Source organism: Phocoena phocoena, chromosome 11 (assembly GCF_963924675.1).
Source record: "Phocoena phocoena chromosome 11, mPhoPho1.1, whole genome shotgun sequence".
Lineage (NCBI taxonomy): Eukaryota > Metazoa > Chordata > Mammalia > Artiodactyla > Phocoenidae > Phocoena > Phocoena phocoena.
In genome coordinates, this window is record NC_089229.1 from 19,849,114 (window position 1) to 19,861,036 (window position 11,923).

General features: G+C 42.8%; 1 non-coding gene across 1 annotated transcript; it reads left to right on the forward strand.

The window, feature by feature from the left end:
• The first annotated feature begins 6,923 nt into the window (after positions 1-6,923).
• TRNAK-CUU (transfer RNA lysine (anticodon CUU)) lies at positions 6,924-6,996 on the forward strand. Its single transcript has one exon. It is a non-coding gene; the product is annotated as a tRNA-Lys (tRNA).
• The last annotated feature ends 4,927 nt before the right edge of the window (positions 6,997-11,923 follow it).

Genomic DNA, 11,923 nt, shown 5'->3' on the forward strand with positions numbered 1-11,923 from the left:
GCTTAAGTCAGGGGACTTCCCTGGAGGTCCAGTGGTTAAGACTCCGCACTTCCACTGCACGGGGCGAGGGTTCAATCCCTGGCTGGGGAACTAAGATCCCGCATGCTTCATGGCATGGCCAAAAAAAAAAAAAGCCTGAGTCAGGCTGTTGCATTACAAAAAACGGTCGGGGCTTACACTACACACTAGCACAAAATAAATGTTTATTGAGCAAATATGTACCAATGAATGCTTAATACTGATTTAATACTATTGCCTAGAGAATCTGGTCTTCATACAATCGTACATACCATCAGCACATTAGCATCTCCTAAGAGGCACTGTTAACCCCACATCACTGAGTACAGAAATCAGAAAGGCTTAGCAAAGGTTTAGAAATTCTGGCTACTCAAAGGGAGAGAAACCGGAGCACTTTGTGGGAGTGATACCTGTTCATTACAAGTTACTACAGGTTTGGGCAATGGTACCAGAAACTTCCTCAGTTTCATCATATTTTCTGGCAGATGTTTTTAGGCTCCCAGGGTTAAGGAAGAAAGAACATATTTGAGAAACTTGGGGATTTCCATGATGACAATGAGAGTGAGAATTTCTTGAAAATTTTAAGAGGTCAGTTTTTTTTTTCCTTCCTCTTATGAATAGTTTCAAAATTAACTTGCAAATGTAGCGACTCATATGATCTGACTTTCTCAGTTTAGCTGATCTTAAATCTCTACATATATAGGGTTTTCTTAGGAGATGCAGTTCATGCTTTAGTTGTCGTTATCTATGGAAAACTGAGGTATATGCTCATGTTTACCATGATCTCGTGAATTTATTTCTGTAGATAAAATATTACAGGGAAGGGGGAAGAGGTTTCGTCAGCTGTTCTGATGTAAATTGAACAAGATTTGTAATTGGCTAGGAAAATGACAGAAATACCAGGTCAGCAGACAATTGTTTGCCTCCCACCCATCTGAAAAAAAAAGTAATTTTTTTTTTTTAGCCATACCACATGGCTTGCAGGATCTTAGCTCCCTGACCTGGGATTGAACCCTGGACCCACCGCAGTGAAAAGCACCGAGTCCTAACAACTGGACAGCCAGGGAATTCCCAAGAAGTAATTTTTTTGAAGGAGGCACTCCTTTCATAATTCTTTTACTTACTTACCAAATTAATAATTAATGTTTTATTGAAGAACCAATCACCCAGGATTTGTAGTTAATTCATTCAACAAACATTGAAGATGTACCAGTTGTCAGATGTTGTGCTTTGTGTTTAAGGATACATAAAGCAAACAGTGCCTGAAATTAATGACTCAGTGTTCAAATGAACTTGGTTTGCTTGGGGGATGAAAAGTGGTCCTGGGTGACTGGAACACATGAAGATAAGGCTGGGAGATCCTGGGATGACATTGTGAAGGGATTTACATCCATATGATAGAGAGATTGGGTATAACCTGGAAGAAACCTTCAAGAAAAAGGCGAAAGTTCTGTGAGTAGCGTGGTGTCATTATCAGATTTATTCTCTGCAGGTGAAAGCTCCTCCAGGCGTTGGGTGGATGGACTAGAGATAGCAGTGGGGATTAAGGACAGGTGGGTCCTTTTAAGAAATGCTAATGACCTAATCTAAGGCATTGGATTGTGGATGGAGAAAAAATGTGGTGGCCAATTGAATGAGTGCAATAAGAGATAAGAGGTGAAGATGAGATGCAGTTGGTTTCCTGCTTGAGAGGCTCACTGCCTATATCCATCATGAACTGAGCCCGGGAACAGAAGTATGATTATGAGTTTGGTTTTAGATATAACAACAGTTTAATGACTAGTTTAAGATGCTTCTAGGAAACCTAGGTGAAGACAACTGACAGGTAGATGGAAACTGACTTAGGTGGCATCAGTGGACCAGGGCAGGGGGTTACGTTATTAAAATAGGTGAGACCACCAAGGCAGTAAGTGCTGCCCTGACATCAAGCACAAGAAGGAAAAAGATCAGTTTGGGCAGATAAGCAGTCAGTGAACATCGCTACAAGAAAAATGTCAGTAGCATGGTACAAACAGAAGTTAGGTTGCACTGGACTGAGGATTGAAGGCACTAGGATTAGACTTCCGATTCTAAGAGGACAGGTAGAGAAGTACATGATTACAACATGGGAAGATGCTCACATTGATGGGTTTGTTGCGGGAAGGAGGACCCCTTCCAGGTCCCAAGAGCAGGCTCTTGTCTAATGCTTGGAAATGAATTGTCCGAGGAGACACATGTGCTGACAAAGCAAGAGACTTTACTGGAAAGGGACGCCCAGGCGGAGAACCGCAGGGTAAGGCAACCCAGGAGGAGACTGCTCTGCCACGTGGCTCGAAATCTTGGGTTTTATGGTGATGGGGTTAGTTTCTGGGTTGTCTCTGGCCAATCATTCTGACTCAGGGTCCTTACTGGTGGTGCTCGCATCGCTCAGCCAAGATGGATTCCAGCGAGAAGGATTCTGAGAGGTTGGTGGGACATATGGACTGTTTCTCCTTCTGACCTTTACCGAATTCTTCCAGCTGGTAGTGGCTTGTTAGTTCTGTGTTCCTTACCAGGACCTCCTGTGGTAAAACAACTCATGCAAATGGTCACCTGGTCAGGGTGGGCGGTTTCGGCCAGTGGTTGCCCTAACAGGTTAGGACAGAGTCCAATCTGAGGGAGAATCTGAAGACTGATTAGAAGAGGAAGTAAGTGATGAAACAAGGTCATGGAGGAGCAGGAGGAGGGAATGAACAGGAACAAAAGTGTGTTTCATTTCTAGGAACTTTCTGAGTTTCTCAATCTCAGTCATGTAATTTCAGTGCCTGTGCTTAGATTGGGCAAAATGACACCGCACACCTCATCTCAGATGGGATTGGATCTCATCCAAAACTCAGACTGGGACTTGAACCCAAGGGCTGGGACCCCAGCCTGCTGTCTTTTTTTTTTTAATTTTTAAAAAATATTTATTTATTTGGTTGCACCAGGTCTTAGTTGCGGCAGGCGGGCTCCTTAGTTGTGGCATGAGAACTCTTAGTTGCGAACTCTAGTTCCCTGGTCAGGGATCAAACCCAGGCCCCCTGCATTGGGAGCGAGGAATCCTAACCACTGGGCCACCAGGGAAGTCCCTTGAACCCATTGTCTCAATTGAAATCCTCACACATGGTCTCGGGACTTAATGAAGCTCAGGTTCTTTATGTCTCCTCACAGAAGGAACTCAGGGAGAGGCAAAGTGATAGGAAAGAAGTAGATTTATTGAGAGATACTCCATAGACAGAGTAGGGGCCATCTCAGAAGGTGAGAGGCCCAGAAATTTGGGGGTGGTTAGTTTTTATGGGCTGGGTAATTTTATAGGCTAACGGGTGTGAGGTTTATTCCAACTATTTTGGGGAAGGGGTGGGGATTTCCAGGAATTGGGCCACCGCCCACTTTTTTTTTTTTTTTTTTTTTTTTTTTGCGGTACGCGGGCCTCTCCCTGCTGTGGCCTCTCCCGTTGCGGAGCACAGGCTCCGGACGCGCAGGCTCAGTGGCCATGGCTCACGGGCGCAGCCGCTCCGCGGCATGTGGGATCCTCCCGGACCGGGGCACGAATCCGCGTCCCCTGCATCGGCAGGCGGACTCCCTACCACTGCGCCCCCAGGGAAGCCCTACAGCCCACTTTTTGGCCTTTTGTGGTCGGGACTGTCGTGGTGCCCATGGGTGTGTCATTTAGCGTATGCTACTGCATTACAATCATGAGGCTCAAGGTCTACCGGAAGTTGAAGCTTCCACCATCTTGGGCCTTATTGGTTCTAAGCAGTTTTTGTTGTGTCCTCAACAGCTATGTCATTCTTTTAAATGTTGTGCCTTCGTGCCTCCCCTATCTCAGTATCATTCAGGGGTTCTTTCTGTTGCCCAGCGCAAGTTCACATGCCCGATGCACAGTGAGGCCAAACAAACTGAAACTTTGGAGTTTGCAGCAGAGAAAGGTTAATTGCAGGGCCCTGCATGGAGACAGGTGGCTCATGTTCAAAAACCTCAAACTCCTGGATGGTTTTCATGGAGAAGTTTTTATAGGTAAAATTTGAGGTTAGGGCTGCAAAGTGAGTTACTTTTGATTGGTTGATGGTGAGGTAACAGAGCGGTGCTCCAGGGATCATGTGCTCACCTGAAGTTACCATCCTCCACCTGGGTGGGGGTTTTAGTTCTGCAGAAGAGCTCAAAGATATTGTGACGTGTATCCCTTCAGGAGGAAACAAGACCCTGCCCCAAGGCTGCACTATTGTTTCATGACTGCTCCTCCTTTGTTTCTGCAATCCCTTACTTCCTGATTAGCAGCTGCTGTTTGAATCTGCCCTTTGGTACTCAGGGAAGGTCCAGGAGGCTGAGACCTTTTTTCCTAAGAACAAGAAACAGGGGACAAGGACTTCCCTGGTGGCGCAGTGGTTGAGAGTCCGCCTGCCGATGCAGGGGACAGGGGTTCGTGCCCCGGTCCGGAAAGATCCTACATGCCGTGGAGTGGCTGGGCTCGTGAGCCATGGCCACTGAGCCTGCGCGTCCGGAGCCTGTGCTCCGCAACGGGAGAGGCCACAACAGTGAGAGGCCCGTGTACCGCAAAAAAAAAAAAAAAAAAAAAGAATCTGCCTGCCAATGCAGGGGACACGGGTTTGAGCCCTGGTCCGGAAGATCCCATATGCCGTGGAGCAACTAAGCCCATGAGCCACAACTACTGAGCCGGTGCACCCTAGATCCCATGCTCCACAACAGGAGAAGCCACCAGAAGGAGAAGCCCGCGCACCGTAACAAAGAGTAGCCCCCACTCTCAGCAACTACAGAAAGCCCGCGAGACCCGGCGCAGCCAAAAATAAATAATAAATAAAAGAAACAGGGGACATGAAAAGGATTTGTACACTGCTCAGTTTCATCACCATTTCCAAATCGAACATTACAATTGTTCTTACTCTATAGGGTTAAATTAGTTAATATATTTAAAATACTTAGAACAGTGTCAGGGATATAGTTAGACACACAAGAAATACTAGACTTTATTATATTATATTATTATAATAATTATTTTGTTATAATATTGTCATACTACTACTAATTATTATTACTATCTTTGTTATTATCATTACTGTAAGCAGATAGGTTAGGGGGTCCCTAGAGAAAGAGAACCGGGAATGGCTTTCTTGATGTTAGAGAAGCCATTTTGGCCTAAGCATTTTTTTTTGGCCGTGCCACGTGGCGTGCGGGATCTCAGTTCCTCAATCAGGGATGGAATCTGTGCCTCCTGCAGTGGAAGCACAGAGCCTTAATCACTGGACCACCAGGGAAGTCCTGGCTTAAGCCATTCTGTGATTTAACCCTGGCCACAATGCTTGCATGATCAGGTCTCGGTAATCAATTATCTTAGGGAACAAAGGAACGGAGGAACCGGTAAAAGGCAGTCAAACAATAGTGCGGCGATAAAGCAGAGTCCTAGTTCCTTCTCAAGGGATATACGCAATAATATATCTTTGAGTTCTGCAGGAACTAAGGCCCCCACTCAGGTGGAGGAGGGAATGGTGATGTTCACCCTTCTGAATTCAATCAACTAAAGCTCGGACTCTGTCAACCTTTGCCCCAGTTCTATGCTAAACTCTCCTCTGCTCAAGCCGCCTCATGAATATGCAGGTACCCTAGCTTAAAGCTTCCCCAATATTGCTGTTCGGGGGGGACTCTGCTTCGGGAAAGATCCCTACTGTTCTCCTTACTTGCTGCAAGTAATAAATCCTTCCTTCTCCTGATCTTTGGCTTGGTTGTGTCTATTGTCTTGATACCTACCAAGAGGTGAACCCAGTTTTGGGGTAACATTATTACTGTGGAAAGAGTTTCAAAGTCTCCTTTAGAGTAAGCTCCATGATTCAGGAATGGCGTTTCTTTCCCTTGTAAATATAACCCTAAGGCCTAGCAAAGTACCTGGCACATAGTAAACCCTTGATAAAAAATATTGACTTGTTGAATCTATATGTGAGGGGAACCAGTGACCGAAACCACCCACCCTGGCCAGCCCCAATAGTAACAACTTTCATGAGCTATCTTACAAAAGGAGGTCCTGGTAAGGAACGCAGAAAGAACAAGCTACCACCAACCCAAAGAATTTGCTCAAGGTCAAAAGGAGAGAGGAGACGCCAGTCCATACGTCCTACCAACCTCCCAGAATCCTTCTCACTAGAATCCATCTTGGCTGAGTGATGCGTGCGCCACCAGGATGGACCCTGAGTCGGAATGATTGGCCAGAGACAACCCGGAAACTAACCCCATTACCATAAAACCCGAGACTGCGAGCCACGTGGCAGAGCGTTTCTCCTGGATTTCCTTACCACCTGGTTGCCTCTTCCCAATAAAGTCTCTTGCTTTGTCAGCACGTGTGTCTCCCCAGACAATTCATTTCTGAGTACTAGACAAGAGCCCACTCTTGGGCCCTGGAAGGGGTCCCCCTTCTTGCAACATATATATAGAGCAAGTTGTGGATCAATATATATGAGATGATATTTTAAATGCAATTTAATGGTGAAGTGTTTAGAGATGATGTGTGCTGATCTCTGCAACTTATTTTGAAATCCGAAAAAATGGACTGATGAATGGGAATTGGCATAGCTGTTTGAATAGATATGTGAAAAAGCAAATAAGGCAATGTGCTAATAGTAGAATCTAGGTAGTAGATGAGAAGGTGCAGGGTGGGTGCAGGGTGGGTACTTTCAATAAAAAAATGCTTCAACTTTTTAAAAAAATAATTAAATCTGCAAAAACAATTGTCTGGAAGAATATGCATCCTGTTGTTAACAGTGGTTACCCCTTGGGATTGGCAACAGGGCCTTGGAGGGAAGGAGTCATTAACTTTTTACCTTATATGCTTTTATTGTTTTTATTTTTATGAGTGTGAATTGTTTTGGAACAATAAAATTTAAAGGTCAATTTGTGGGAATTCCCTGGTGGTCCAGTGGTTAGGACTCTGTGCTCTTACTGCCAAGGACCCGGGTTTGATCCCTGGTCAGGGAACTAAGATCCCACAAGCTGTGTGGCATGGCCAAAAAATAAAATAAAGGTCAATATGCAAAAGAAAAAGCAAGAGGAAACATTCACAGAGAAAAGAAACAGGATGAGAGCTATAGGAGATTTTGTCTTCTTTGACCTACTAAGAATGTAATACTTTCATAATAAGAAAACTAAACTAAGATTTAGTTAAAAACAAAAGGATATTAAAATTCATAGAAATAATGCACAAAAGTAAATATTTGCTAAGCAGACATTTTTGATTCTTACCCACATTTGTTAGAAATTATTTTACGGAAAGTAATTCACTGGTAAATTTCACCAAAAAGAGAATACTTTGACTAACAGGTTCTGTTCTTATTACACTCTTGTTACTATGATCTTTGAAGCTTCAAGGATGTGCTTGCTGGAATTGGACCTTCTTTGGAAATTATCATTGTGGGTCCTGCCACTTAGAGGTGAAATTGAAACCAAGCAAGACCCTGAAGGCCCTTCCCAGGTACAAGTCTCTCCGTGTCTCTAGCTTCTTGTCTGTAGAAAAAGCTTTAGACTTCTAGGCCTTCCCTGAGTTCCAAAGGGCAGACTCAGTTAATGATTGAGAAAATGAAGAAAAAAAGGAAAAGCAGTCAAGTAAGAAAAGTACTAATAACTTGAACAATAGAGTCACAGGACTCCTAGTTCCTCCTGGAAGGATATAGCTAACAATCAGATGCATATCCTTGAGTTGTTGTATAGAAACCAGGACCCCTGCTGGATAGAAACTGCTAATCAGACTTGTTGGAACCAGAAGGTTGAGGATTGAGATTTCTGAAATAATCACCTTGTTACCTCACCACCAACCAATCAGATGAATATCCACAAGCTGATCACACACCCTCAACCCTCACCCCTAATGTTGCCTTTAAAAACCCTTGCCATCCGGGAGTTCAGGTCTTTTTAGCATTAGCTGCCTGTTCTTCTTGCTTGGTGCCCTGCAAATAAATGCTGTAATTTCCTTCACTACAACCCAGTGTCAGTAGATTGGCTTTGCTGCATGTTGAGTGAGTGAAACTGAGTTCTATTAGGTAACAAAATGTGTTGAGTATTTGTTGTCAAAATCTGTAACTTGGACAAAGGATTTAAGCAAGTTTTAGGCCCATGTCTGAATCATTCATTTATTCATTTTACAAACATTTTCTGAGTCCCTACCCTAACAGAAACCTGATGGGCATGAAGAAGATTTGAAGAAGTATGAGGAGTAGACCCTGCCCTAAAAAAGGCTTACAGTCTTGTTCAAAATACAAGTATGCACTTGAGAATTTCAATAAAAGCATGATGCAGTGTTGCATACCATAAAACCATGGCATCTCACATTTATGGAGGATCTTTTTTTATTTTTTAAATAAAAAAATTTTTGTATACAGCAGGTTCTTATATAGAGGATCTTAACCATTATTTGGTTCAACCTCATGAGATGGTTAATGTCAAATAAGAGATAGAGAATTTACAAGCAGAAGAGATCACTGACTGAGGGTCAGAGTGATTTCTGAGGTTCCAGCCTAAGAATCTGTGAGAGTAATGGTACCATTGATAGAGGCACAGAAGGTAAAACAGGGAGGTGATTTAGGCACAAAGATGATGAGATCTGTTTTAGACACTGAATTTGAAGGAATAGGACGTTATATTGACTAGTCTCCATTTGCTCCCAGATTCACTCCCATACCCTTTGCTGACCCCATAAATGGCTTTTCCCAGCCTCTTGTAGCTTCTGCGTGGCTGGCTTCATCCCTTCTGATAATGCCTGCATTTCTAATCCACGACTGCAACTCCTGTTGGGCAGCTCCTTTTCCACAGCTCCAGCTCTCACCAGATTCTGATAACACCATTTCCTTGAAGATATTGTTAAATATACCATTTCCTTTTAGACATTTCCTTAGAGATATTATAATTTTGCCATGGAATGAAATGGAAAAGGAGAAGAGCAGAGGGCAGAGGTCTAGTCCATGTAGTCTGGACCACCTAGAGAGGACAGGAGGACACAACCCAAAAAAGGAATTTATCAAAGATACTTAAGGGGAATTCCCTGGTGGTCCAGTTAGGACTCTGTGCTTCCACTGCAGGGGGCCCGGGTTTGATCCCTGGTCAGGGAACTAGGATCCCACAAGCCTCAGGGGCTGCCAAAATAAAAATTAAAAAAGATACTTGAGAAGAATCAGGGAAGTATTCTTTTCTGAATACCAAAGTAAGACAACATTTCAAGAAGGGGGTTGTCTGGGACTTCCCTGGCGGTCCAGTGGTTAGGACTCAGTGCTTTCACTGCTGAGGGCCCGGGTTCAATCCCTGGTCAGGGAACTGAGATACCCCATGCTGCATGGCACGGCCAAAGAAGGGGGTTACTGAAAATATTACCAAACAGTATAGGATTCATTATTTCAGTGGTGTTTTATTATTTCAGAGGGCAGTTTTTTTGTTTTTTTTTTAGCACTTGGTTTAGAGTTGAGGGTAGTTGTCTCATCAGAGAGGGCAGTTTTAATAGCAGCAAGGGTAAAAATCAGGTTGTCAAAGGTTAAGGAGGGAACTCACTTTAAGATTTGGCAAGGGATTTGAATTGACATTTCATCCAAGAAGACATACAAATGACTAATAAGCATCTGAAAAGATGCTAACGGCATTAGGGAAAGGCAAGGAAGTACAAATCGAAACTCTACTGAGTGACTATAAAAAAAATGAGAGGTCAGGGGTGGTGGTGGTGGTGGGATGAATTGGGAGATTGGGATTGACATGTATGCACTAATATGTATAAAATGGATAACTACTAAGAACTTGCTGTATAAAAAAATAAATAAAATAAAATTCAAAAATTCCAAAAAAAAGAGACGGTGCCGAGTGTTGGAGAGAATGAGAGAAAACTGGAATCCTCTTGCATTGCTCCTGGAAAGGTAAAATTTTGTGTAGCCACTTTGGAAAATGGTTTGGCAGTTTTTTCAAGTGTTAATGTAAACTTACCACAGAACTCAGCAATTCCGTTCCTTCATATTTACCCAAGAGAAATGAAAACGAAAACATAAGTCCACCTGAAGACATGTATGTGACTGTTCACAGCAGCATTACACATAATGGACCCAATCTGGAAATGATTCAAATGTCCAGTGACTGGATAAACAAAACATGGTAGGAATACAATGGAATGCTGCTCAGAATAGCAAACAACTCCAAGAGAACTTTTTTTTGGCCGCTCTTTGTGGCTTGCGGGATCTTAGTTCCCTGACCATGCCCTCGGCAGTGAAAGCACAGAGTCCTAACCAGTGGACTGCCAGGGAATTCCAAAGAGAACTTTTAGGGTTATGAAAGTATTCTAAATTCTAAGTCTGGATTACGGTGATGGCTGAACAGCTATAAATTTACTAAGAACGTTGTTGACCTAAAATGTCTCAATTTTATGGTATGTAAATTATCTCTCGATAACGTTGGTTTTTAAAAAAATGTTAACTAGATAATATTCTAGGAAATTGAGGTAAAAGAATTAGGGCGGTAAATGGATACAGAAGCCAAAATATTGTTTCATGATTGCTCAACAGACACTGAGGCTTTGACCCATAACTTTTTATTTAATATTATTAGAGAGGAACTTATCTCAATATAAAAGAATGTTTCATTTTTTAAAAAAAGGAATATTTCTAGCTTATCTAGAGGAACTTCTCAGAATTAATTAGCAGTAAATCTGCACATTGTGAAGTGAAAATAAAGCCAAGAAGAATGACTTTACCCATTGACTCTAGACAAGTATGAAGTGGGTTGGGAAACATGAGCAAAACTAGTTCTGTCTCATCTCAGTTGCAGTTTTAATGCAATTAAAACTGCTTTAAATTGAGGACTCAAAGAGGATATCAGCCCTAGGAAGGAATAGAACTGTCCACATTGCAAGGGAGAGAACTTAGAATGTAGCTTTTAGAGCTTTGTTTGTTTCACATGCACCTCACAATGGGGCAATAGAGAGAAACCGGCAGCTAGTCTGTACTTGATGATAGAAGAAAAGACAAAAGAAAATAGACTTTTCTTTTTCATGAGCTTCCCTCTCTATTCACACTTAACGCTAATCATTATTAACCCTTTCCCTTGGTACCCCCTAGAGATTCTTACCATAATCATTTCCTAACCCTTTTGGCCTGAAATGTCAGAGGCATCAGTTATATTGCCTTCTACTGTGATATTTGCACTTCAGATAAACTAACTGGAATTTGGTGCCCTTAACTATATAGCTGGTATCACATGGATTTATACTGTTTCCTTAAGATTGGTAACAGTCACTATAATAAATTTAGAGCATTGCCAAAGCATTGTAGCAAAATATCGGAGTAACCCCTGCCAATCTTCTAGAAGGCAGACTGTGTAAGATACAAAAGTCTTCCTATTTAATTATGCACTTAACATTGCAATGAGTTAGATAATCAGTGTTTACAGATAATCAAATACCTATGTTGAGGAACTTCCCTGGTGGCACAGTGGTTAAGAATCGCCTGCCAATGCAGGGGACACAGGTTGGATCCCTGGTCCAGGAAGACCCCACATGCCACAGAGCAACTAAGCCCGTGCGCCACAACTACTGAGCACGCATGCCACAACTACTGAAGCCCGCATGCCTAGAGCCCATGCTCCGCAACAAGAGAAGCCACTGCAAAGAGAAGCCCGATCACCACAACGAAGAGTAGCCCCCGCTCACTGCAACTAGAGAAAGCCCGCGCACAGCAACGGAGACCCAACGCAGCCAAAAATAAACAAACAAACAAATAAATAAAATATGTATGTTGAGTGCTCATCACTTTGGCTCTAAGGAGCAGAAAACTAAAAACCAATAAAAAAAAAATCATGGAGATCAGAAAGTTCCAAAGGTGTGAGGATCAGGAAATTGATACAACTTTCAAACAGAAGGGTAGGAGTTAGCTTTTGCAGGTTA